Source organism: Chiloscyllium plagiosum, unplaced genomic scaffold (genome assembly GCF_037043375.1).
Source record: "Chiloscyllium plagiosum isolate Xiang-an unplaced genomic scaffold, Cpla_swu_hap1 HiC_scaffold_1, whole genome shotgun sequence".
NCBI classification, from domain to species: domain Eukaryota; kingdom Metazoa; phylum Chordata; class Chondrichthyes; order Orectolobiformes; family Hemiscylliidae; genus Chiloscyllium; species Chiloscyllium plagiosum.
Genome location: NW_028270139.1, coordinates 108186810 through 108213957, shown reverse-complemented (window position 1 = coordinate 108213957; position 27148 = coordinate 108186810). Strand labels below are relative to the sequence as shown.

General features: G+C 42.0%; 1 long non-coding RNA gene across 1 annotated transcript in view; it reads right to left on the bottom strand.

Annotated features, from left to right (window-relative positions):
- Nucleotides 1–27148, bottom strand: part of LOC148152185 (uncharacterized) — a 409067-nt gene that overhangs the window by 301902 nt on the left and 80017 nt on the right. The gene's annotated exons all lie outside the window — the stretch shown is intronic.

Sequence of the window (27148 nt, the reverse complement as noted above, 5' to 3'; positions counted from 1 at the left end):
CCACTTTTTCATCAAAACTTTAACCCTGTTTCTCCCTCAACAGATGATGCTGTTTCTATTTTGGTCTGATGCTTCTGCTTCTCCCTGTTGAGTTCTCTTCCCAAAGGCAGGCCCAACCATCAGCACTACATTCTCCACCATGGGGAGGGTGAGGATGTATGTCCTAAATGCAAACATGCCTGAAACATAGATCAAACCAAGTGCAGCTGGCACCAATCAGAGCCACATCAGTTATCAAGCCAAATGAGTTCAATGCTTGCTATGACAGCATATACTTTTACCAGCTTGTTGTGGACTGGAGCTATGGATTAGACCATTCGATCATTAGATATAGGAGCAATGCAGGCTATTCAGCCCATTGAGTCTGCCATGCAATAAAATCATGGCTGATCTGATAATCCTCAACTCCACTTTCTTGCCATTTCTCAAGAGCCTTTCATTCTCTTATTGATTAAAAATTTGTCTAGCTCAGCCTTGAATGTACTTAATAACCCAACCCCAACAGCTCTGAATGGTACAGAATTCTACAATTTGTTATCCTTTAAGAGAACATATTCCTCCTCAACTCCAATTTTAACTGACAACCACTTAATCTCAGAATATGACCTCTGATCTTAGACTCTCTCACAAAGAGAAACAACCTCTCCATATCAACTGTGTCAATTGCCTGAGAATTTTGTATATTTAATAAAATTGTCTATTATTTTTCTAAATTCCTATGAGTGCAGACTCAGCCAACTCAACATCTCCTTGTAAGTCCCTTCATACCTGATATCAGCCTAATGAACCTTCATAGAGTCATAGAGAGTTGTAGAGATGTACCGCATGGAAACAGACCCTTCGGTCCAACTTGTCCATGCCAACCAGATATCCTGACTTTCCTTAGATAAGGGGCTCAAAACTGTTCACAGTATTCCAGCTGTGGTATAACTAGTGCCTTGTACAGTTCTAGCAAAATCTCCTTATTTTTAGATTAATTCCCCTTGAAATAAAGGCCAGCATTTCATTTGCCTTCCCTAGCAGCCATTGAACTTGGAAGAATGTTTTTTGTGATACATGCACAAGGGCATCCAAATTACACTCTGTAGCTTTCTGCAGTCTTTCTCCATTTAAATAATATTCAGCTCCCTTATTCTTCCTGCCAGTTTGCCACATCATATTTCATCTGTTGTCTTTTCTCACTCACTCGACTTGTCTATATCCCTCTGCAGACTCTTTGTGTCATTCTCACCACTTGCCTTTCCACTTGTTTTTGTGTCATCTAAACACTTAGCTGTACATTCACTTTCCTCATCCCAGTCATGAATACATATTGTAAATTATTGTGATCTCACCACTGATCCCTGTGGCATTAATAGTGATGACAAAGACTCCAATTTCCTTCATTGCATGGCTGACCAGGAATCTTTCCAGTTTTTAAAACGTCGTATTTTGAAAATTTCTACAAATTGAAACTCAGTCTGTTTGGCTGCATTTTGAACACACGCTCTTTAGCCATCAATTACTGGAATACAACTTGAAACCAGAGCTTCTGGCTCTGAGGCAGAGATGGCACCACTATGCCATAAAATCTCCCTACTAGCTCCTGTAAAATCTGAAATTCTGCAGAGAGAGCGAGAGAGGTTGGAGTTACGGCTATATTAAGGGTGTTTTTTTTCTGCAGTTTTAACTATTTGTTGTCTATTAATGATTTACTCAATCTGGCCTTATTCCAGTAAAAGTCTTAAAACTTGAAAGTCTTCTTGCGCAATTCCTTTCAGTCGTCATTTAGAAATCATATATCTTTTAAAAAGTTACTGATTGCTATAAAGTATATAACAAGTGTCATGCCCCTAAAATGACAAGACGTCTCCAGTGATATATGGCTAATATTGTTCTGCAGTTGAAGCAGGATCTTCAGTGACTTTTAATCACTTTTAATTCCCTTCTTGTATATTTGGTGGGGAGTAAAGTGTTTGGTTGTTCAATCTGCATTCCATCCTTTATTGCAAAGTAATAAGGGAAGTGATTCAATAACAGAAGACTGCCAAATTCAAATCAGCATCTGAGGTCTATAAACAATCAAAATGTAATGACATTGCATACTGTATATGATATTCAGTTTATTAGGAATTCTTTCTTTTACATTCGGAGTTTTATCAGATTTTACATTGACATATCAAAAATTTTAGAGCTGCAAGTCAGCAACTCCCAGTGTACCACAGTTCACCATTAGACAGTGTCCAATCTGGAGCAGATTACAAACTGGTTTTTGGCATTTTTGATAATGTTATTTTGGAAAATTTTAGTGAGTATTAGCTTCACACAGACCATTGCATGGTGCTTGTGCCAATTTTTCTTTTAAAGTAAAAAAAAATTGAACTGTTGTTTCTGACATCAAGTGGGCAGCTCTCACTTCTGGTCAGAGCAGTGACACTGGCTGCCCTGTACTGTTAACATAATCATTGACCTGTCAGTGCCCTCACAGAGTGGTGATGCTGTCTTTAGGTTTATTGTTCAATGTATCTGCAAGTTGCAGCTTCTAGCTTGCAGAAGTTAGGCAATGATTTGTTCTATTGCTTTTTTTTTTAATTGATAAGTTTGCGTCAATCATCTGCACAGAACAGATTTGTAATGGTCATTCTGTCCATCAGCATGTGTGTGGTACCCAAATGAGCTGTGTATTAATTCTGTTAATCATGCCATGTGTTGTCATGCAACAATAAGAACTAGGATTGAATCCATAACTTCTTAGACCATTTGAAATCTAAGTAGCTATCAGAATCTCCACAAAAAAGGGTAGAAAGCTGAAAATGACATGAAAATATAAATATTTTACCTATCTCCATGCAACCAAATTAAAACTGCTGGACACAACAGCATTACATCTTGTTCTTAGTTACCAGATGGAAGAAAACTTGAGAAATATAAGGTGAAAATTACTTTGTAAAACAAAGGTGTTGACTCTTGTCTCTAAACTGTGACAGGCACTTTAAGATGTTTCATAATCAAGTTACTGCACAGCTTCCTGTTTTAAAATATGAAAAGTGGAGAACAGGGGTGATGGAGGCTAAACTCAGTAAGTCTTTAGTACAGGATTATCAGAAGCAACTCATCTATTTATAAGTAGTATTGTCATACTATTTGGCATCTGAATGCCTCTGTCTAAGTCTTTTTACAATATCTGATCTGTATATCCTTGCTTCCTATGATCTACCTGCACTACTTGTAAACAAAGCTTTTCACTGTACTTTGGTACCATGTGACAACCAATCAATCAATCAATCTATTTTGCTCTGTGACATGACTTACATAGCATGCAAACAATTTCAATTTAAATTTCAAAAAAACGCTGAAAAAATTCACGTAAAATAAAACAAAGAACTGTGGATTCTGGAGATGTGAAACTGACATAAACAGAAATTACTTGACAAACTCACCAGGTCTGGCAGAATCATTTGAAGTTCTGAAGGGTGACTGGTTTCAAAACTCTACTTTCTCTCCACAGATGCTATTAGAACTGTTGAGTTTCTCCAGCAATTTTGGTTGCTTTTGTGTGTTATCGGAGAATCACCATATTAAAACTAATACAGTGCATATAATTTCTGAGTGTTGCTGGGGCAATCATTTAAGAACATTGTAAGCATTACTCAGCTGAAAGAAAATGATCATTTTATTAATCCATAAGCCTTGTATCTCTGGATTTCATACGCAACACAATGGGCTGATGGTCTGATGGTACAATGCCATGCAGATTGCCACCTGTTCCTTCTTTTTTATGAAAGAAGAGAATGCCTCCTTTCTGAAACGACATTCCAATTAGGGTTCACTCAGAAATGTAGGGGTGTTCTTCCATGCTGAGAGTTATCGCGTAATGAATAACTGTTGGATGAAGACAAACTTTGCCCCCTTTTCACAGCAGTCAGCGTGTGTAATCTGAAATTTAAAAGTCTAGACAGCCATTTTGACAGCTGCCGTCAAACCGTAAATGAATAAGGTGTGATGTTTTGAATGCTAAGAAGGTAGGGTGCCAGATGGGTAGTGGTGTGGAGAGCCAGATGGGTAGTGGTGTGGAGTGCCAGTAAGCAGACAGTCAAAGGTGGAATGCCAGAGTGTGAGGTAAGTATAGTGCCAGCAAGAAGCTAATAGGGTTTGATGTCAGATGAGTGTGGATTAGGTTAATAGGATGCCAGGTGGGTGGGGTACCAGGTAAGTAGGTTGTTAACTGGATAGGGTACCAGCTGGAGATGGTGTAGGGTGTTGGATTAGGATGTTAGGTGGAGGTTAAAGATTAGGGTGCCATATGAGTAGAATTGGAGTGCCAGGTGGGTAAAATGCCAAGTGGGAAGGTGGTAGAATACTGCAGGTAGGTGCAATGTGCAAGGTCATTGATGCAGTGTTTAGTGTGGGGTCAGAGTTGATGGCAGAAATCAAGTCTGCTGGGGGACAGGAAGCATGGATATTTGGTTGGTGAGTATTAAGTGCAGCAATTGGGAGGGCTGAGTCAGGTCTGATGGGCAAGTGGGTGTGATGGGGGTTGCGGGCGGCTGGTGCGTGGGGCAGGGTGGTGTCAGGGCCGTTCCAGCTCCAGGTTGGGTTTGGCTGGGTGGGTTGGGGTTGGTGGGATGGATTAGGTCAGATCTGACTGAGGGGTGGTTCCTGCTTCAGATCTGGATTGGGGGAAGCAGACAGGAAGTTCAAGCTCATCGGGGACAGGGGTGATATCAGGTCATGACTGGCAGAGAATGTGGTGCAGGTGGGGTCTCAGTTTCAGCCTAGCAGTAAGGGACAGTTTGGATTGTGGTTGGCCCTGTTTGGGGAGTGGGGTGGGTGGGGGAGAGGAGTTGGGGGTTGGTCAGCTTATGGCTTGGGGTGACCGGTCAGGATCTAATAGGTATGCGTGGTCAGAGGGGGGTGAAGTTTGGAGTGTGTGAGCTATGTATGGGGTCAGCTTGGCCTAATCAGGAGTTATGCATTTGATAATCTACATTTTCCTGAGTAATTATCTTATTGAATTTCATTGGAGACTTTTGAAGTGTTCCAGGTGTAGAAGAATAATCCATTGGAAAGTTCAATTTCTCAAGAAATTCCTTCAAGTGTCCCACAATGGGGTTTCCACAGAGTCCACGCATACCACTTCTGTCCACACTGGAATCATGGCCAGTATTGAAGAGCATGATGAAAAAGCCCATATCAAAGTGGTCTGAAATTTGAGAACTCTCACACTTGTGACTGAGTTTGCCTTAGGGAATCACTGCAGGTCTGGTCACTGTCTTGGATAAATTGAACACTTACTACAGGCATCACTAATGAGGTACATCTGGCACTAATCACTCCTCATCAAAGTACTTCTGTGTTGCATTATAATTCAGTTGTTGCACAGCTTAATTCAATATTTATCCTAACCAATTACTTGAATTGTAAATCAGATAACTTTTTTTCAAAAACTGCAGAAATAGAAGACATATGTGTACTAAAATGGTGTTTAGCTATATTTTGCAAAGGTTAAAGAGTGTAATTGATTTAAACAAAGTAAGATTGTATACTATATCTGCACTAATCAACATAGAGCATAGAACATAGAACATAGTACAGGCCCTTCGGCCCTTGATGTTGTGCCAACCTGCAAAATTAATCTGATGCTCATCTAACCTACACCGTTCCATTATTATCCATATCTATGTTCAATGCCCGTTTAAATACCCTTAATGTTGGCGAGTCTATTACTGTTGCAGGCAGGCTGTTCCATGCCCCTACTACTCTCTGAGTAAAGAAACTACCACTAATATCTGTCCTAAGTCTATCACCCTCAATTTAAAGCTGTGACCCCTCATGTTAGCCTTCACCATCCAAGGAAAAAGGCTCTCACTATCCACCCTATCTAACCCTCTGATTATCTTATATGTCTCGATTAAGTCACCTCTCAATCTACTTCTCTCAAACAAAAACAGCCTCAGTTCCCTCAGCCTTTCCTCATAAGACCTTCCTTCCATACCAGGCAACAGCCTAGTAAATCTCCTCTGAACCCTTTCCAAAGCTTCCACATCCTTCCGATAATGCGATGATCAGAACTGCACACAATCTTCCAGGTGCGGCCTTACCAGTGTCTTGTACAGCTGAAGCATGACCTCGTGGCTCCAAAACTCAATCCCCCTACCTAGAAACACTAAAACATCAGATGCCTTCTTAACAACCCTGTCAACCTGGGTGGTAACTTTCAGGGTTTTACGTACCTGGACACCAAGATCTCTCTGTTCATCTACACTGCCAAGAATTTTACCATTAGCCCAGTACTCTGCATTCCTGTTATTTCTTCCAAAATGAACTACGTCACACTTTTCCACATTAAACTCCATTTGCCACTTCTCAGCCCAGCTCTGCATCTTATCTATGTCTCTCAGTAACCCACAACATCCTTCGGCACTATCCACAACTCTGCCTAAATTGGTGTCATCTGCAAATTTACTAACCCATCCTTCTCCACCCACATCCAGATCATTTGTAAAAATGACAAATGGTAGTGGTTCCAAAACAGATCCTTGCAGCACACCACTGGTAACTGTGCTCCAGGATGCACATTTCCCATTAACCACCATCCTCTGCCTTCTTTCAATCAGCCAATTTCTGATCCAAACCACTAACTCATCTTCAATCCCAAAACTCCTTATTTTGTGCAATAGCCTACCGTGTGGAACCTTATCAAATGCCTTACAAAGTCCAAATACACCACATCAACCGCCTTACCTTCATCCACCTGTTTTGTCACCTTCTCGAAGAACTCAATTAAGTTAGTGAGGTATGACCTTCACAAAACAGTGTTGACTATCCCTAATCAAATTATTACTTTCTAGATGATTATAAATCCTATCTCTTATAACCTTTTCTAATACCTTACCCACAACCAAAGTAAGGCTGACTGGTCTATAATTACCAGGCATGATTTGGAGATGCTGGTGTTGGACTGGGATGCACAAAGTTAAAAATCACACAACACCAGGTTATAGTCCAACAGGTTTAATTGGAAGCACACTAGCTTTCAGAGCGACGCTCCTTCATCAGGTGGTTGTGGAGGACACAATTGTAAGACACAGAATTTACAGCAAAAGTTTACAGCGTGATGTAACTGAAATTATACATTGAAAAATACCTTGATTGTTTGTTGAGTCTTTCATCTGTTAGAATGACCATGATAGTTTCATTTCTTTCATTGTAAATCATAAAAAATTAAAAAGTTACATTCTCAGGTTAACTGTAACAATTGATGTCAGTGAGATAATATCTTAAAGACATTAGCTCCCTGTGTTCCCTGTATGTGCTATAACGTTTAGACTGATTCTAATCTAAAAAGTGAGTTTAACAGAGTCTTACATGAATTCATGCAGTTTTTGAGCAAAGTACAATGTAACTCTGCAAGTACAAATTCACCCCACAAACGTGTATGTATATGTGTGCATGTGTGCATGTCTGTCTGTCTGGGGTGGGGGGTTGTGAGTGTGAGAGAGAATGTATATGTGTGTGCATGTGAGTGTAGAGTGGCCTAAGTCTGTGAGAGGATGCATGTGTGAGTGTGGGAGTGTATCTGACTGTAGGAGTGTTTGAGTGTCTGTGTGCGTGTCTGTGTATACGTGTGCGTGTGTGTGTGTGTATAGGAGTGCCTGTGTGTGTGTATAGTGCAATGGTGGTCACCTGTAATGTGACATGAACCCAAGGTCCCGGTTGAGGCCCTCCCTATGGGTACCGAACTTAGCTATCAGCCTCTGCTCGGCCACTTTTCGCTGCTGCCTGTCCCAAAGTCCGCCTTGGAGGATGGTCACCCGAAGGTCCGAAGTCGAATGTCCTGGACCGCTGAAGTGTTCTCCAACTGGGAGGGAACCCTCCTGTCTGTTGATTGTTGTGTGGTGCCCATTCATTTGTTGCCGTAGCTTTTGCTCAGTTTCCCCAATGTACCATGCCTCCGGGCATCCTTACGTGCAACGTATAAGATAGACAACGTTGGCTGAGTCACATGAGTACCTGCCACGCACATTGTGGGAGGTGTCCCTATGTGTAATGGTGGTATCCATGTCCACACTCTGACACATCTTGCAGCGCCTACCATGACAGGGTCATATGGAGTTGTCCTGAGAGCCGGGCAGCTTGCTCCGAACAATGATCTGTTTGAGGTTTGGTGGTTGTTTAAAGGCGAGCAGTGGAGGTGTGGGGAAGGTCTTGGTGAGGTGCTCATCCTCATTGATAATGTGTTGCAGGTCACGAAGAACATGGCGTAGATTTTCAGCTCCTGGGACGTACTGAACAACGAAGGGTACCGTGTAGGTTGCAGCCCGTGTCTGTCTCCTGAGGAGGTCATTATGGTTCCTTGCTGTGGCACGTCAGAACTGGTGGTCGATGAGTTGAGCATCATACCCCATTCTTATGAAGGCATCCCTGAGTACTTCCAGGTGCCTGTCACGTTCCTTCTCATCTGAACAGATCCGGTGTATGCGTTGGGCTTGTTGGGATGTTTTAATATGTTTGGGTGGAAGCTGAAGAAATGTAACTGTGAGATTGTTCGTGGGTTTGCAGTAGAGTGTGGTGCTGAGGTGTCCATCCTTGATGGAGATGCATGTGTCCATGTATACCATGTCACTGTGTAGTTTTATCAGTGACTCCTCGCCATGGGTCCAGAGGAAAAAAATGTCGTCAATGTACTTGGTGTATAACGTTGGTTGGAGGTCCTGCGTAGAGAAGAAGTTCGAACCTGTGCATGAAGATATTGGCATATTGGGTGCAAATTTGGCACCCATGGCTGTTCTATGTGTCTGGATGAAGAACTGGTTATCAAAGGTGAAGACGTTGTGATCAAGGATAAAGCGGATGAGTTGTAGGAGATTGGCAGTTGTTGGTGTTGAGTACTGAGGCTGTTGCCGCGATGCCATTATTGTGGGGGATGCTGATGTAGAGTGCTGAAACGTCCATTGTGATGAGGATGTTCCCGGGTCGACTGGTCCATGGGTGCTGATTTCTGTAAGAAATCCGTACTGTCGCGACAGAAGCTGGAGATCCCCTGCCTTCAACATAGCTGGACAGATACAATGGGACGTCCTGGTGTATTGGCTTCATTTATCTTTGGAAGGCAGTAGAAGTCGCCTACACGAGAAGTACGTGGGATGAGGGCGCGTAGGGAGCTCTGAAGGACTAGATCCAAAGTCCCGATCAATGTGTTTAATTCACGGGTGTGTTCATTGGTCGGACCAGCTGGTAGTTGCCTGTAGTGTTCCTGGTTGTTCAGTTGTCGGTACACTTCCTTGCAGTAATCTGTTCTATTCTGAATGACAATGGCTCCTCCTTTATCTGCTGGTTTGATGACAATTTTGTGATTGGTTTTGAGAGCCTGGATGGCGTTGCGTTGTGAACAGGTGATGTTTTGCTCTACCTTGTGGGTACGGCTGATGAATCTGGCATTTATATATTTCCAGACAGTTTGAACATACATGTCAAGCCCAGGGCAGCGGCCCTCCGGTGGGGTCCAAGTTGACTTCTTCTTTGGTTGCTCTTCTACAGATCCCTGTGATGACTGTTCCAGTCCGTCAGTGGGCTCACTGGGATCACTGCTGGCACCTTGAAAGAATTCCTGGAGTCTCATTCTTCTGATGAACTCCTCCGTGTCTGCTGCACTTTGGTGTGGGGCAGAAGTTGAGACCCCTGTTCAGGACTTCAATCTCTTCCAGTCGAAGGGTGTGGTCCGATAAGTTGATAATAGACTGCCCCGCAGTCATAATGTTGTCTACTGTGGTGCCAGGGTGGGCTTTGCTACTACAGGTGAGAATGCCAAGTTTCTCCAGTTTTTTTGTTCTTGGTGTGCATGTACGTGGTGTAGTTTTGTCGCCTTGTCTGTTTGCAATGTCGTGTAACTGTATTGCTGTATCCGGAGCGCAGGATGAGAGTGTGGACTCCATCTGAATTTCAAGGTTGTGGCGCCTGCTGTAGAGTTGGTGCACGAGATGATTGAGGAGTTTGCGAGAGGTGCGGTGGCAAAGTTTCTCTGCGTAGTCTGTGTTGTAGGTCGACTTGAGGAGTTCGTGATCTGTAATCCTTTTGGGATCTTTCCTGCTTGCCTGCATTTCTGTAGAAACTTGATGTCTGTGTCGATATGTGCGATCTTCATGGAGATCTCTCAACTACAATTGTGTCCTCCACAACCACCTGATGAAGGAGTGGCACTCCGAAAGCTAGTGTGCTTCCAATTAAACCTGTTAGACTATAACCTGGTGTTGTGTGACTTTTAACTTTATAATGACCAGGGTTGTCCCGACTCCCCTTCTTAAACAAGGGAACAACATTTGCTATCCTCCAGTCTCTGGCACTACTTCTGTCAAAAATGATGATGTAAAGATCAAAGCCAAAGGCTCTGCCATCTCCGCCCTGGCTTTCCAGAGAATCCGAGGATAAATCCTATCCAGCCCCGAGGTCTTATCTATTTTCAGATCTTCCAAAATTGCTAAAACCTCCCCTTTGTCAACCTCAATCCCATCTGACCTTGTAGTCTGTATCTCCATATTCTCACTAACTTTGCCCTTTTCCAATGTGAATACGGATGAAAAGTATTAATTAAGCACCTCCCCTTTGTCCTCAGATTCAACACAAAAGGGTCCACTCCTATCTTTGATTGGCCATAATCTTACTCGAGTCATTCTTTTATTCCTGATATACCTCTCGAAGGCCTTAGGGTTTTCCTTGATCTTATCCACCAAAAACTTCTCATGTCCCCTCCTGGCTCTTCTTAGCCCTCTCTTTTCTGGCTAACTTATAACTCTCAAGCCCCCTAACTGAGCCCTCCTATCTCATCCTCACATAAGCCTTCCTTTTCATCTTGACAAGAGCTTCAACTTCTTTAGTAAACCATAGCTCCCTCTTTCGCCAACTACCTTCCTTCCTGATAGGCATATACTTATCAAGGACCTGCAGTAGATGTTCCTTGAATAAGCTCCACATTTTAAGAGTTTCCATCCGCTGCAGTTTCCTTCCCCACCCTATGCATCCTAAATCTTGCCTAATTGCATCATTATTGTCTTTCCCCCAGTAATACCTCTTTCCCTGTGGTATATACCTATCCCTGCCCATTACTCTTGTAAACATAACCAAATTATGGTCACTATCGCCAAAGTGCTTATCTACCTCCAAATCTAACACCTGGCCGGGTTCATTGTCCAGTACCAAATCCAACATGTCATCTCCCCTTGCTGGCCTGTCTACATACTGTGCTGAAAATGTGTTGCTGGAAAAGCGCAGCAGGTCAGGCAGCATCCAAGGAGTAGGAGAATCGACGTTTTGGGCATGAGCCCTTCTTCAGGAATGAGGAAAGTGTGTCCAGCAGGCTAAGTTAAAAGGTAGGGAGGAGAGACTTGGGGGAGGGGCGTTGGAAATGCGATAGGTGGAAGGAGGTTAAGGTGAGGGTGATAGGCCGGAGTGGGGGTGGGCGCGGAGAGGTCAGAAAGAAGAGTGCAGGTTAGGAAGGCGGTGCCGAGTTCGAGGGTTGGGACTGAGACAAGGTGGGTGGAGGGGAAATGAGGATCTCTCTCTCTGCACCTTCTGGCTGTAACACTGTATTCTACACTCTGTTCTGCTACCCTGATGCACTTTGTATGGTGTGACCTGTATAGCACATTAAACAACACTTTTCACTGTATATTGGTACATGTGACAATGATAAATCAATCATTCAATCAATGAAGTGACAATATTAAATAAATCTAAATCTAAAATCCAAGGAACCATCCAAGGAGGAAGATGAGGACATTGAGCAGGAGAGACAGCATTTTCACCATGAAAGAATGGCACAATGTCAGGCACAACAAGCCAGATAGGATTTAATTCATACCCACATCCAACAGATATAAATTGGACGAAGTGATCATTCATTAGCTGTAAATTTGTTGCTGTTCAAAATGTAAACAACCCCTGTTAGTTTCCAGAATTAAATGTGGCTTTTCTCTATTGCTTTTTGCTTCATTTTTTCTATTGTGCAAAAGAAGTTTATGTTTTCAACTCTTTGAAAGCTTTCCAACATGTTTTTCTCTCACATTGAACAGTGACAAGATGTTATGTCACAAAAGCCTTAGGGATAAAATAGTTCTCCATTAGGCAGTGTTCTAACACAGTCCTAGCAGCTTGTTTAGCTTCATTCTTGTAACTTCAGTTACAATGACAGTTGATCAGACAACTGAAGCTGTAATATGGCAATACGTGTTTGAATATTGTTATGGATGAGGCCAGACCCCTTAAAGCATTTTTAAGCAGGTAGCCGAGACCGTAACTTTGTTATTTGGCAAAGTGCCATTTGCCCTTCACTCCTCCCCGGAACATCTTAACACCAAGACCAACTACGTAAGAATCCTATTAATTGACTACAGTTCAGCCTTCAATACTATTATCCCCTCGAGACTGATTATTAAAATGAGTGATCTCAGACTGAGCCCTACTCTCTGCAACTGGATCCTCAGTTACCTGACCCACAGGCTACAATCAGTGAAGATTGGGGACAATACAATACAACACTCAACACTAGAGCCTCCTAGGGGTGTGTACGCAGCCCCCTACTGTACTCACTGTATACCCATGACTGCATCACCAAATACCAGGCTAATGCCATTTACAATTTCGCTGATGACACCACCATAGTTGGGCGAATCTCAGATGGCGATGAAACAGTCTATAGACAGAAGGTGGAAGACCTAGAAAAATGGTACACTGAGAACAAACGAGCTGTCAATGCTGGCAAAACAAGGAACTTTCATTATAGACTTTCAGTGGGATTTTACTCATGCCCCCCTACACATCAACAGCACAGAGGTGGAACAAGTGGAGAGTGTCAAGCTCCTGGGAGTGGTCATCCACAACAAGCTTTCTTGGACTCTTCATGTGGACCACTGGTTATAAAGGACCAACAACGTGTCTTCTTCCTCAGGCAGCTGAGGAAATTAGGCATGATGGCGAATACCCTTACCAACGTTTATAGGTGTGTCATCGAGAGCATTCCATCTGGATATATCACTACCTGGTATGGCAACTGTACCATTCAAGATTGGAGACGGTTACAGAGAGTGGTGAACTCGGCCCGGACAATCGCAAAGGTCAACCTCCCATCTATAGAATCCATCTACCAGATCCGCTGTCAAGGAAAGGCCGCCAGCATTCTTAAAGATCCATCCCACCCTGGCAATGTTTTTCTACAACCTCTACCATTGGGGAGAAAGTACAGAAGCTTGAACACACACACCAGCAGGTTTCAAAATAGTTTCTACCCTACTGTTGTTAGAGTACTGAATGGACTCACAAACTCTTAATATTCGTCTGTACTTGCGTTTTTGTTTTTGCCGCTGTTTTCCTATTATTTACTATCTATGCTACTTAACCATTTGACCTGCCTGTATTGCTCGCAGACAAAACGTTTCACTGTGCCATGGTACACATGATAATAAATTCAATTTAATTTGATTCTACTCTATTTGTTTAGCTGGCTGTATAAAGGATAACCCAGAGTAAACTAGCTGGGTCAACTGCCAGGTTTTAAACAAACAACATTTACTTACAAAATTATGGAATGAAACATGAAGAACAGAAAACAGACTACCGGATAGCTTATCCTATCCAAACTTAACTTAATGGCACTGTTCCAAAAATACTTGTAACAGTCCAAATACACACATCCCTTAGCACAAACAATAAACAATGGCATGGACAACTTACAGTTCGAAATCATAAGGGCAGAGGACAGAGAGAAAGCTTCCAGTTTCCCCTGTGACTCACACCTGAACAGAATTGAACTGTACAGCTAGACAGCTGGTCACGCCCCATTGATTATCCCATTTTTTTAAAAGACCCTTCAAACCTTTGGCCTAAAGCACTATCTGTTAGGGTAACCAACAAGGCTCCAATGAAACATTCAAACTTCAGACACAATGGAGCCTGGCCAATTACGCATTCTCTGAAAAAAAACTCAAGGGCAAAGTAACCTTGTACCAGACCAGCATTGAGACAAGATGCACTTCAATTTCTGATGAAGTACCATCAATGTGATCTCAGATAGGGTTCCTTTTCATTTCATTCCTACTTTTCTGACAGGGAAGAATAACTTGTGGCTTGCAGTGTTCAGCTTTGCCTTAGATATGGTGCCAGCAGCATGAATTCTGCAAGGACCTGGAGGTGACGAGTATTTGTGTTGTGAGTGAGCACAAGATTGCAGAAAACCATTATTATAAAGACATGGAGGATAGGTGATCAGTGGAGAATTACATGCGATAACTCACTAGAGTTCACTGAAAGTTCACAATTAGCCAATTTTCTTTTAGTAAAGTTCTGCTCTCTGTCTCAGATGGCGAGAGACACAAAGCTTTCGAATATTTGTAAGGTGGAAGCAGATAGGTTCTTGTTAGAATTAAAGGTATTGGTATTAGATGGGAATGTGGAATTTGTAACACAAACTGATCAGCCATTATCTTGTAAAATAGCAGAACAAACCCGAGGTCTCCACCTCTGACCCTAATTCCTATGTTCACATGTTCACATCTATTATCAAGGAATAATGGGACAGAGATTTATACGTATGATCACTTACATAATACAATATAGCTTAGAAGCAGGAACAGGCCCTTTGGCCCACCAAGCTTGCACTGATTCCTAATCCTAATTTAGACTCCCTACTATTGCGGATATGTAGTTTCTGTCCTTCTGATCACCTTCCGTTCACCTCTATTAAGGTACACCTTATACATTACTAACATGTCTGCTTCTGCCACCTCCACTGGCAATGCATTCCTGGCACCCTCCGTGTGAAACATGTTTTCCCTCAATTCTCCCTTAAAACTTCCCCCTCTCAACTTGAATCTGTGCCCTCTTGTAGTTGACCTTTCCACCCTGGGGAAAAAAGCCTCTGACTATCCAGCCTAACCATGCCTCTTATAATATTTTTAGACCTCTATAAGGTCACCCCTCAACCTTTGTCTTTCCAATGAAATTATGAGATTTAATTTTATACTTAACTATGCTGCCATGAGAAAATATCATTTGAGGTGAAAGTTCTTCTGTCTTCATTGGGTGGTAAAATCAAAAGGAGTGGCTCTCAGTTACATTTACACCCTGATGGGCAGGAGGAGGGGAAGCTAAGTCGCAAGCCACCTGTCAACATGTCAGCTGTGATTGATGTATGGCTAATACAGAGAGTGAAGCTTGATAATAAAACTGGCCAGCATGAACTATCACTCTCCTCCCCACCAGTAAGAAGCTATGGATTTCTAAGACCATGAAAAAAAGCCAGGAGTTCAAATAAATATGTTCACTTCTTTATTGCTCTTCTGAAATTGCAAGTACTTACTAGATTAAGTTTTACTGGATGACCCTATATTACCTTTCATGATTTTGGACCCAAAATTCTGGCTCTGTTTTGGGCCCTGAAATAAATAGTGCAAGTGAATAACTGCCCTATGGACAATTGGTGCTGGCCTCGCCCATTTTGCATGAATTATTTTCTTTAAAATAATATTCCGTCACTGCAAAATAATCACTGTATCAAAATCTAGATTCTGTGGTGACCATGACCAGAAGGCACTCTTACAGAATGCCGAATTCAGATAGTCAACATGGTTTCATCAAGGACAGGGCAGGTCGTGTCTCACAAACCTCATTGAGTTTTTTGAGAAGGTGAAAAAGCATTTAGATGAGGGTAGGGCAGTTGACATGGTATATATGGACTTCAGTAAAGCCTTTGATAAGGTTCCACATGGTAGGCTGTTGGAGAAAATGCAGAGGCATGGAATTGAGGGTGATTTAGCAGTTTGGATTAGAAACTGGCTTTCTGAAAGAAGGCAGTGAGTGGTGGTTGATGAAAAATACTCAGTCTGGAGTCCAGTTACTAATGGTGTGCCACAAGGATCTGGTTTGGAACCACTGCTGTTTGTCATTTTTATAGATGCAGGCATAGGTGGATGGATTAGTAAATTTGCAGATGACACTAAAGTCGGTGGAGTAATGGATAGTGTGGAAGAATGTTACAGGTTGCAGAGGGACTTGGATAAACTGCAGAATTGGACTGAGAGGTGGCAAATGGAGTTCAATGCAGCTAAATGTGAGGTGATGCACTTTGGGAAGAATAACAGGAAGGCAGAGTAGTGGGGCAATGGAAAGATTCGTGGTAGTGTGGATGTGCAGAGGGATCTTGGAGTCCATCTACATAGATCCCTGAAAATTATCGCCCAGGTTGATAGTGCTGTTAAGAAGGCATACGGTGTGTTAGGTTTCATTGGTAGAGGGATTGAGTTCCGGAGCCGCAATATCGTGCAGCAACTATATAAAACGCTGGTGCGGCCACACTTGGAACATTGTGTACAGTTCTGGTCCCCATATTTCGGGAAGGATGTGGAAGCATTGGAAAAAGTGCAGAGGAGAGTTACCAGGATGTTGCCTTGTCTGGAGGGAAGGTCTTATGAGGAAAGGCTGAGAGACTTGAACCTATTCTCATTGGCAAGAAGAAGGCTAAGAGGGGATTTGATAGAAACATACAAGATGATCAGAGGATTAGATAGGGTAAACAGTGAAAGTCTTTTTCCTAGGATGATGATGTCAGCGTGTACGAGAGGGCATAACTACAAATTGAGGGGGGATAGATTTAAGACAGATGTCAGAGGCAAGTTCTTTACGCAGAGTGTGGTAAGGGTGTGGAATGCTCTACCTGCTAATGTAGTCAACTCAGCCACATTAGGGAGATTTAAACAATCCTTAGATAAGCTCATGGATGATTTTGGGATAGTGTAGGGGGACGAGCTGAAAATAGTTCACAGGTCGGCACAACATCGAGGACCGAAGAGCCTGTCCTGCACTGTATTGTTCTATGTTCTATCCTGGTAGCAGCCACAAACAGCCAGTCAGTGGAATCATCCAATTTATACCACCATGAAGAAATCTATCTGGGAAGAACTAGCTTTTGTAGATTCTGTGATTAAGACGTAGGAACACAGTAGCACAAGTCAGCCATTCAGGTATTGAGCTGGCTCCATCATTCAATGAGTGAAGTATAATTTGTAGTTTCTACCGAATTTAATTTGTCTGTTAATTTATGTTGGTTTTGGTTTAATTGTCACATAGTAATATAGAATATAGGAACAGGAGTAGGCCATTAGGCCACTGTAGGCCACAGTAGAAGTTGTAAAAAGTGAAAATTTACCCCTTTTTTTGCCATTGGGGTCATGAGGGAAATATTGTTCTTTAATGTTTTAATGCTCTTCACAGGGATCGTAACACTGGGAATCTTGTTCGGGAACATTTGGGGCTTTAGAAATGGAAAAGTAAAATGGCACCAGTATTACAGGGTCATCATGCTATCAAGACAGCCCATTTATCAAAAGATCAAGAATTAAATTACTATGATACTACTACCATTACTATGTATGTCGAAGCAGTCTTGTTTATATTCCTCACTGAAAAAATATATTTTGCAGAGTAATCAAATATTTCTCATTTTATTGAAGAGTAATAAACATGTGAATTACAGAACTGGTAAAGGATTAGTAAATTAATGACAAAAACAGCCCGGATATTTGGCAGGCACCACATTATCAAAGCTCATTAACCTTTGTCCTGCAAAACACATGGATACAGTTGCCACAACACTGCATTGATGGCATTTGAATGGATTGTTGCAGACATTTGATCTTTATGGTAAAATGTTTGTTATAGGGAATATTCAGAATACTAATAAACAGCTGCAGCCCAGATGCAGTGATCACTTTGAGCAGACATAAGTATATATAAATGATTTGGATGTGTATATAGGAGGATTGGTTAGTACTTTTGCAGATGACACCAAAATTGGAGGTGTAATGGACAGTGATGAAGGTTATTTCAGAATACAACAGGATCTTGATCAGATGGGCAATGTGCCAAGGAGTGGGCGGCACAGCGCCTGAGACCCGGATTCAATTCCCGCCTCAGGCAACTGACTGTGTGGAGTTTGCACGTTCTCCCCGTGTCTGCGTGAGTTTCCTCCGGGTGCTCCGGTTTCCTCCTACAGTCCAAAGATGTGCAGGTCAGGTGAATTGGCCATGCTAAATTGCCCGTAGTGTTAGGTAAGGGGTAAATGTAGGGTATGGGTGGGTTGCGCTTCGGCGGGTCGGTGTGGACTTGTTGGGCCGAAGGGCCTGTTTCCACACTGTAATGTAATGTAATGTAATGTAAAATGTAATGTAAAATGTAATGTAAATGTAATGTAATGTAATGTAATGTAATGAGTGGCAGATGGAGTTTATATAAATGCCAGGTATTGCATTTTGGTAAGGCAAATCAGGGCAAGAATAATACACCCAATGGTCGGGTCTTGGGAAGTGTTGCTGAACAAAGAGACTTTGGGTACTGGTGCATAGTTCCTTGTAAGTGGACAGGGTAGTGAAAAAAGCATTTGGTGCACTTGCCTTTATTAGTTGGTGCATTGAGTATAGGAGTTGGAATGTCATGTTGCAGCTGTACAGGACATAGGTTAGGCCACTTTTGGAATACTGCATTCAATTCTGGTCTCCCTGCTATCGGAAAGATGTGAAACTTGAAAGGGTGCAGAAAATATTTAGAAGGATGTTGCTGGGTTTTCAAGGGTTTGAGCTATAGGTAAAGACTGAGTAGGCCTGGAGCATCAGATGCTGAGGGGTGACCTTATTGAAGTTTATAAAATCATGGGAAGTATGGATAGGGTAAATAGCAAAGGTCTTTTTCCCAGTGTAGGCGAGTCCAATAGTAGAGGGCATAGGTTTAAGGTGAAAGGGGAAAGATTTAAAAGGGAATTAAGGTGCAACGTTTTCACACAGAGGGTTGTGCGTGTATGGAGTGAGTTACCAGAGGAAGTGGTGAAGGCTGGTACAATTATAATATTTAAAAGGCATCTGGATGGGTATATGAATAGGAAGGGTTTAGAGGGATATGGGCCAAATGCTAGCATATGGGATTAGATTAATTGAAAATATCTGGTCAGCATGGATGTGTTGGATTGAAAGGTCCATTTCTGTGCTGTAAACTTTATGACTCTATGACTGTATTAGTTTCAAACTTGACTACAATAGTAATATTAAACAAGATGTAATTCAAATGATGCAACTCTCCTTTGCACAGCAGATGCCCGTATCCTCAGGAATGTGATCTGATACAATGGATTAGAATATATTGTAATGATCAAATGACTAGATGCAGTCATCAAACTTTTGGGAGCTGGTCCTGGAGTACAAATATAATGTTCTAAGAACATGATAATTTGCAAAGTCAACACCTGAAGTAACTTTTCTCACATATAGTGATGAATCAAGCAAACAAGGCACGTGTTTATGTTTGATTCCACAGCTATTATTTTTCTGGAACAGATCTTGGGCCGGCAGCTTGAGAATGGCTAATTAGAAGACTTTCACCTGCCACAGATATAACAAGAAAGATTTACAGGTCCCTGGAGCAGGATGTGAATTCAAAGCATCTTTATCTAGGGCAGTTGCATTAACCACTGTGCCACAAGTCTCCAATACTGACATGCCATATGGCAAAGGGCGGGTAGCACTAGAATGACATGATGGAACACAGCTTGAATGTTTAAGAAGCCCATTGCTGAGTCAAAAATAAAGCAATATAAGTGGAATGGAAAAGACAAAAGGGAGGTTCACCATTGTCTTGTCAGGCCATCTAGAGGGTAAGAATTGTGTATAAGGGAGCCAATCTTCCGACTCTTCTGTATGGCTCTGAAATTTGGACTATGTATAGTCACTACTTCAAGGCCCTTGAGAAGTACCATCAACGTTATTTGAGATGGATTCTCTGCATCAGCTGGGAGGCTAGGTGTACTAACATCAGCTTCTATGAAGTAGTTAATAGCACTAACATTGAGGCCATGATCATCCAAAACCAATTCTGCTGGGCCAGGCACATGCTTAGGATGCCTGAGTTCCAATTACCAAAGTAAACCTTCTGTGCTCAGCTTAAGGAAAGCAATGAGAGGAGATCAAAGGAAACATTTCAAAGAGTCCCTGAAGGCTTCCCTCAAGAGATGCCAATCCATGGGAGGCCATCATTAAAAAAAAACTGACTTAGAGGAACCTCCTGTGGAAAGGAATAGAATTCTCTGAGAACCCTTACCAGGAAGAGGAAGTACAGAAAAAGATCCGAGAAACATTTATATAATTAACAATTTAGATGAAGGAACTAAGGGCATTGTTGTTAATTTTTCAGATGACACACAAATAAATAGAGGGGCAAATAGTGTTGAGGAAGTGAGGAGATTGAAGAAGGACTTGGACAGACAAGGAGAGTGCGCAAAGAAGTGGTAGATGGAATATTATATTGGAAAGTGTAAGGTTGTGCACTTTGGTAGGAAGAATAGAGGATTAGACTATTTTCTAAATGTAGAAATGCTTTGGAAACCTGAAGCACAAAGGGAGATGACAGTCCTAGTTCAGGATTTTCTTGAGATTAACATGAAGGTTCAGCTGGCAGTTACAAAGACAAACGCAATGTTAGCATTCATTTCATGAGGCCAAGCATACAAGAGCAGAGATATTCTTCCAGAGCTGTACATGTCTCTTGTCAGACTGCATTTGGAATATTGTGAGCAGTTTTTGGCCCTGTATCTAAGGAAGGCTCTGCTGGGCTTAAAGGGGACCAAAGGAAATTGATTTAAAATGATCCTGGTGATGAAGGACTTGTCATATCAGAAACAGTTGTGGACTCTGGGTCTGTACTCAATACAGTTTATAAGAATGAATGAGATTTGCTTGAAACTTACAGAATACTGAGAGGCCTGGATTGAATGGAGGTGGAGAAGGTGTTTCCACTAGTAGGGAATGAAGAGATGACCTTTTGGAACTAAGATAGAGAAGAATTTCTTTGGCCAGAGGCTGGTAAAACTGTGGAACTCATAGCCATAGAGTGATGTGGAAGCCAAGTCACTGGGTGCATTTTAAGACAGAGATAGATAAGTTCTTAATGAGTCAGGTGATCAAGGTTTATGGGGAGAAGGCAGAAGAAATATATTAGCCATGATCAAATAGTGGAACAGATTTGATGGGATAAATGGACTAATTCTTGTTCTACATTTTATGGTCTAAAGAAATTCCAACGATCTCAAGGCCAAGGACCAATTCCATTGCCTGGAAATACCTGCCAAATGTGTGGTTGGAGATGCAGCTGTAGAATCATCAGCTATGCAAGGAAACCATGACCATTGATGTGGAATATCCTAGGTGGAGAACATACTCCTTAGAAAGTGATTTTCTATGAGGAATTGAGCAATACAGAACAACCTCAGTTATCCGAACATCAATTATCCAAATTTCAGATAATCCGAACAAGATCTCAAGGACCCCCAAATGCTTCCTTTGTTTACAATCAGATCAGTTATCCAAACAAATTAGTTACCTCAACAAATTACTCCCCACCTGTCTCGTTCAGATAATCGAGGTTGTTCTGTACTTTCAATCCTTGCCAGCCACACTGACATCTTCAGAACTTAAAAAAAATCTAAGAAAAGGAGGATCAAGAATTTTGGTTGAAGGAGCCCAGAATTTCTACGGCAAGAAGCTATTAGCAAACAGTCAGTATGGATTAGTAGGACCAGCTTATACGTGAAAAAAACTTGATTTAGTGGTGATACTTTGGTTAAAGTAGATTATTGCATTCCCTTGATATTATTGATTTTAATATAATTAACTTAGATATTTAGAAAACTTCCAAAACGTTTCACATGAAGACTTCAAACTGAATTTATCATCAGACGAATCCAAGGTAGACTATTTGACTGGATATCAGAAATTGAGTTTTAAGAAGTGAAATAAAGGCATGTGAAAAATATACATAAGTGCTCAAAGTAGCTTTGTGAAGATCAATCTTCTGATCTCCATCAATGACACAAAACCTAAAACTCACTACTCGCTGGCCAAATTTGGTAATGACAATGAAATAAAGAGTGCAATCATTTAGAAAATGCAGCAAATATTTGCGAAATATAAATTGGCAATAAAGTTGGACAGCTATTTGACAAATTAAATTTAACAGTAATAAACACAAGTATTACACATTTATGATAAATTATATTTGCAATGAAATTGTCAGGTCCCATCTGTGGCTCAGTTGCTAGCTCTCCTTCCAACAGGACTTTTCTGGATTTGATTCTGTTGATGTTGTACTGAGAACCGCAGCAAATATATGGATTGATTATTCAAATCTGCAGGTAAAAACTATTGTCCTACTTATCTGCTTGTTAAAAAATGTTGAGGGAACGTTCCTGCTTTGCAGTGGATCTCATCCCTTTGAGGCTCTTTATCTTGCAGAAGGACTTACCCCCAGATAGTTTTACCCCACAAGCGGGTCTTTGTCAGGTGACCATTGTACTGGAGTTCCCACTGTTCACACAGATCCCTGATGAAATTAGCATTGACACAAAATAGGGTCAGAGTTCAGGTCATTTGCATCTCCTTGCAACATAAATGTTTTTCTTCACATTAATTTTGTTGAGCCTATGTGATTGTGCTGCATTTCTGTAGATATTTAAATAATGGCAGCTTTTAAACAAAAAGCTGTCTGTTGCATTTTTAATGTCTTTTCAGGAGTGTTCGAAAAGGCCATTTAAATATTAATATCCTGTCAAGACAAGCTGGCTATTTCCAGCCTCGGACCACATTTATCATTAACCAGTAAAGGTCTTGGCCAATTACTGCACAGTGGGTGTGCAGATTCAGGCAGGTTGTTGATCCTACCAGAGTCTGGGGAACCCTTGCCTTTGTAGTCCAGGACTATGCCATTGTCAATCCTGCAGGGCAAGTGCAATCAGTCCAGGGGTTAACTGGTACGTTAGTTGGGATACTGTGGATATGTCAGCATAAGCCCTGGGCTGTGCTCAGTCAGTCACTTACTGCCAAGTCAGTCTGGGAAATGGGCCATGGTCAGTCCTGGGAATGAGTGTAACAATAGTCAGGAATGTATCAGAAGTTTGGGGAGTGGGGTTAGAGAATAAAGAACAGTACAGCACAGGAACTGCCCTTCAGCTTACCAAGCTTGCACCAACACATGGCGCCTTTTCTAAACCAAAATTCTCTTGCCTTTATGTAGTCGGTATTCGTCTATTCCTTGCCTGTTCGTATATCTGTTCATATATCTATTTAAGATGTCTCTTAAATGTATCAGCATCAAGGAATGATGTGGAAGCTTTGGCAAGGATTCAGAAGAGATTTACTAGGATGTTGCCTGGTATGGAGGGAAGGTCTTAAGAGGAAAGGTTGAGGGACTTGAGGCTATTTGTGTTAGAGAGAAGAAAGTTGAGAGGTGACTTAATTGAGATATACAAGATAATCAGAAGGTTAGATAGGGTGGACAGAGAGAGCCTTTTTCCTCGGATGCCTGATGGCTAGCACAAGGGCACATAGCTTTAAATTGAGGGGTGATTGATAAAGGACTGATGTCAGAGGTAGTTTCTTTACTCAGAGAGTAGTAGGGGTGTGGAACACACTGCCTACAACAGTAGTAGACTTGCCAACTTGAAGGAGATTTAAATGGTCATTGGATAAACATATGGATGAAAATGAAATAGTGTAGGTTAGATGGGCTTTAGATTGGTTCCACAGGTCAGCGCAACATCAAGGGTCAAAGGGCCTGTACTGCACCAAAATGTTCTATGTTCTACTACCCCCTCTGGTAGCACCTTCCGGCAACTGCTGGCAGAAAACAATCTGCCTCTCACATTGCCTTTAAACATTCTCCCTTTTACCTTAAATCCATGTCCCATTGCAATTAACATTTGTATTTTGGGAAAAAGATTCTGTCTATCCATGCCTCTCATTATTTTGTAAACTTCTGTCAGGTTGCCACCAGCCTCCAATGTTCAACTGAAAACAAACCAAGTTTGACCAATCTATCCTCATAGCTAATACATTCCAAACTAGGCAACATTCTGGTAAACCTTTTATGTACCTTCTTGTAAACCTCCACAAACTTCTGGTAGTGTGGTGACCAGAACTGTACATAATATTCCAAATTTGGCCATGTGGGACCTTGTCAAAGGCCTTGCTAAATTCAATGTGGACACCTGTCACTCGATGATCTTCGTCACTTCCTCAAAAAAACTCAATCAAATTTGTGAGGCACGACTGTCCCTGTATAAAGTCATGCTGCCTGTCACTAATAAGTTGAAATTTTTCCAAACGTGAGTAAATTCTGTCCCTAAGAATATTCTCCAACAATTTCCCAATCACTGATGTAAAGATCACCAGCCTGTAATTTCCTGGATCATCGCCTGCTGCCCTTCTTAAACAAAAGTAGAACATTGGCTATTCTCCAGTTCTCCTGGATCTCTCCTGTGACTAGAGGGGATGCAAAGATTTCATATAAAGCCCCAGTAATTTCATCCCTCACCTCCCTCAGTATTCGAGGATAGATCCCATCAGGTCCTGGGGATTTGTCTGCCTTAATGCCTTTCAAACTCCCAGAACTGCCTTTTTCATAACTAGGGAGAGAATAGGGCCTCTCAAAGAACAGCAAGGCAGCCTTTGTGTGGAGCTGCAAAAAATGAGGGAGATACCAAATGAGTATTTTGCATCAGTATTTACTGTGGAAAAGGATATGGAAGATATAGACTGTAGGGAAATAGATGGTGACATCTTGCAAAATGTCCATGTTACAGAGGAGGAAGTGCTGGATGTCTTGAAACGCATAAAAGTGGATAAATCCCCAGGACCTGAACAGGTATGCCTGAGAACTCTGTGGGAAGGTAGAGAAGTGATTGCTGGGCCTCTTGCTGAGATATTTGTATCATCGATAGTCACAGCTGAGGTGCCGGAAGACTGAAGGTTGGCTAACGTGGTGCCACTGTTTAAGAAGGGCGGTAAAGACAAGCCAGGGAACTATAGACCAGTGAGCCTGATGTTGGTGGTGGGCAAGTTTTTGGAGGGAATTCTGAGGGACAGGATGTACATGTATTTGGAAAGGCAAAGACTAATTAGGGAAAATCATGTCTCACAAACTTGATTGAGTTTTTTGAGGAAGTAACAAAGAGGATTGATGAGGGTAGAGCGGTAGATGTGATCTATATGAACTTTGATATGCTTTCCTTTATTGGTCAGAGTATTGAGTACAGGAGTTGGGAGGTCATGTTGCGACTGTACAGGACATTAGTTAGGCCAATGTTGGAATATTGTGTGCAATTCTGGTCTCCTTCCTATCAGAAAGATGTTGTGAAACTTAAAAGGGTTCAGAAAAGATTTACAAGGATGTTGCCAGGGTTGGAGGATTTGAGCTATAGGGAGAGGCTGAACAGGTTGGGGTTGTTTTCCCTGGAGCGTCGGAGGCTGAGGGGGTGACCTTATAGAGGTTTACAAAATTATGAAGTGCATGGATAGGGTAAATAGGTAAAGTCTTTTCCCTGGGGTCGGGGAGTCCAGAACTAGAGGGCATAGGTTGAGGGTGAGAGGGGAAATATATAAAAGAGACCTATGGGGCAACATTTTCACACAGAGGGTGGTACGTGTATGGAATGAGCTGCCAGAGGAAGTGGTGGAGGCTGGTACAATTGCAACATTTAAGAGGCATTTGGATGGATATATGAATAGGAAGGTTTTGGAGGGATGTGGGCCAGGTGCTGGCAGGTGGGACTAGATTGGGTTGGGATGTCTGGTCAGCATGGACGGGTTAGACCGAAGGGTCTGTTTCCATGCTGTACATCTCTATGACTCTATGACTCGAAAACATGCTCGAGGACATCAACATACTCCCATCTGGACACGCCATCCACCACGACCTTCTCCTTTGTGAATATAGATACAATGTATTCGTTAAGAATCTCACCCACATGCTCTGGCTCGGCACGTAAATTCCCTCCTTTGTCTTTGGGTGGAGTACCCTTTCCTTAGCTACCCTTATATATGAATAAAAAGCCTAGGGAGTTTCCTTAATCCTATTTGCCAAGAAAATTTGATTGCCCTTTCTAATCCTCTGGCAGTTCATTCTGTACACACACCACCCTCTGCATGAAAATGTTGCCCCTTAGGTCCCATTTAAATATTTCCCCTCTCACCTTGAACCAATGCCTTCCTACCCTGAAGACAATACCTTGGCTATTCACCTTATGAGTGTCCTCATGAGTTTATAAACTTCTATAAAGTCACACCTCAGCCTTCAACGCTCCTGGGAAAATAGCTCCAGCTTATTCAGCCTCTCCTAATAGCTGAAAGCCTCCAATCCCAGCAACATCCTTGTAAATCTTTCATGTTTCACAACATCTTTCCTACAACAGGGAGACCAGAATTGAACGTTGTATTCCAATTGTGGCCGAAGCGAACTGTTTTCATTTTCCTCAACTTTACATACATATACTTCTTTCTGACTAAGCTCACTATTTGTCTTGTCATCCAAGGTTCCAAGGGTTACAGTCAAAGAGTCCTGAGGATTGTGGGCATTTAAAATCTGGGAAATAAGTTCCTGGGATGTGGTCACTGCGGACATGGTTACATTATAAAGCGCCAATTCAGGAAAGAAAGGTGGAATCACATGGACTACCTGAGTGAATGGAGATCTCTGTGGAGGTAGATGATGTGGGTGATGGGGGTGCTGATTTCTAGATCACTATCACTCTGATTTTTACATTGGGAGAATATATCGCCAACAAAGCATGGCAAGTCACAAAACCATGGGCTCTGGGGTTAAAGTGGAACAATTAATGGTTGTGTAGTCTGAATGGGAACTAAGAGAAGCTGAAAGATCATAGGGGTCACAGAGATAGCACACCAAATGAGATCATGAAGGATGGGAAATCACCACGTGCCACAGCTGGAACCTATTAGTCACTCCCGGGGGCACACAATTGAAACCTTCCATCTTTGATCCAATGTCGATATGGCAACAAATTGGCTACTAGCACAGGCAGAGTAAGCAGAGTGGAATTGTTTCTCTCTTCATCATTGGAGTAAAATTGTTTGAATGAGAGATCCTGTAAAGTCTAATTGCATCAATCATGTATCCTCTACTTCATTATTGCCATCCAACCAGCAGCAAATTGCATTTCATCAGTAGCTCATTCATTGCCCAAATTACATCTTCCAAATTATAGGTTCAAGGAATCCTGACCAGTACACTGCCCACACTACTGCCTTCTTGTCATGTCAGGTAAGCAAATATGATAAGCAGGAATGTT